General features: G+C 44.2%; 1 non-coding gene across 1 annotated transcript; it reads right to left on the bottom strand.

The window, feature by feature from the left end:
• Positions 1 to 293: 293 nt before the first annotated feature.
• On the bottom strand, positions 294 to 366 carry trnal-cag (transfer RNA leucine (anticodon CAG)). Its single transcript has one exon. It is a non-coding gene; the product is annotated as a tRNA-Leu (tRNA).
• Between the last annotated feature and the right edge of the window lie 1365 nt (positions 367 to 1731).

Here is a 1731-nt window from a genome sequence, read left to right as displayed (position 1 = left end):
GAACCTATTTACAGCAACAAATGGAAGTATTTGACGGAAGCCCTGGGTTTGTGCTCCTCCCCCATTGCTCACCTACAGTTTTCCTGCTTCACCTTGTACTTCCAGCCAAACATCACTTATGTCAGCTGCTTCCTGCCATTCCAAATGCTGCTCCTCAAGAGGAAGGACAAACAGCAATGTGGAAATTCAAACACATTTCTGGTCTGTGGAGGAAACGATACTGTTATAATTTCAGATAATTTTTAAAGCGCTCTTTTTGACCTTTGAAGCAGGGGGTGTACAAACACTACCACAGGCCCCAATAAGGCACGAACTCACAACCACTGGTTTCTGAGACCAGTGCTCTACCCACTGAGCTATGGAGCCAGGCACAGAGACATGGAAAGAGGGTCTCATGAACTGGAAATGACAAAGTAATAGATAACTGGAGACTGTTATATATCAACACATTACAAAACCGAAACAGAACAGAGGAGCATCATATGCAGATGGTTTGGAGAATGCAACGCCGAATCAGGAAGTGTCCTGAGTGCCATAAACTGATCTTTCCTGCTGGTCCAGTGATTACGATTCAGTGCCTTCACTGTCATAGCCTGTTCATGGTTATCATTTAAAGTAATAAATACAAAATATTGACTGATCTTGAGAAGCAGAATTATGTCATTGATCAGTCAAAATCGATTCACTCCATGTTACAGTTCCACATCAGCAATGCCAGCTGAAACTGCCTGAAGCGCAATCAGTTTAAAACAAGAACAGAGGGGAGGTCAGGAAAAGTGAAGGGCAATGGTAGTTTGTGAGAGGTGACTGGAGGCCGAGTGGAGCCAGGTTCAATGTGGGTGCTGATGACCAGTCTTCACTGTTTACTCTGGCATACAGATCACATTGGATCTCGTTTCTGTGTTGTCCTTTGCACATCACAACTCGGCTCAGTGCCTCGAGGGGCTCGGATACTTTTAATTTGGCAACTAACTCAGGTCAGTGGTGCACAAACTAAGCTGTGTCAGGACACTATTTAAACGGGCCACCACTCATTGCAACGACCCAGAACCATGCAGAAAGAGGAAGAACACCAATACAAAATCTTCGCTTTGAATGGATATCCCTGCAATTTCATCCACAGGTACTGACTAAACAGCAACACGAAGAGGACACATTATGCCCTAACACACTGGACACACGGCCGTACATCAAGAACATATCAGAACTGACAACTCCTATGACCACTAGGAATTACGGTAGCACACAAGCCCAAAGCCATGCTATGACAAACATTCTCAAGGATTAAAGACACCATACCCACAACATGCAGAACTGACATTGTTTACAAAATACTGTGCAACGATTGCCACAAACATTATATCAGACAGACAGGAAGGAAACTAGCCATCAGTGTCCATGAACATCAGCTGGCAGCAAAATGACATGACAAACTTTCCCTAATATCAGTACACCCGGATAATGAAGGCCATCAGATTAACTGGAACAACATAACTGCAGTAGTGCAATCCAAACACAGACACACATGGGAATTTCTAGTGGCATGGTTCTCAATCCATAATGCAGTCGGCAAACATATAGAATTGGACCCCATATGCAACCCATACAGAACAGAATGCACAATGACAGAAGTCACCGGAACGGACCAGGCAGTATAAATTCCAAGTGGAGAAGAACAACATCACTTCATCGGAAGTCTCACCCATGACGTTACCTCGCATGGTGACGAAA

Source organism: Stegostoma tigrinum, chromosome 11, assembly GCF_030684315.1.
Source record: "Stegostoma tigrinum isolate sSteTig4 chromosome 11, sSteTig4.hap1, whole genome shotgun sequence".
NCBI lineage: Eukaryota > Metazoa > Chordata > Chondrichthyes > Orectolobiformes > Stegostomatidae > Stegostoma > Stegostoma tigrinum.
This window is presented reverse-complemented; position numbering and strand designations above follow the sequence as displayed.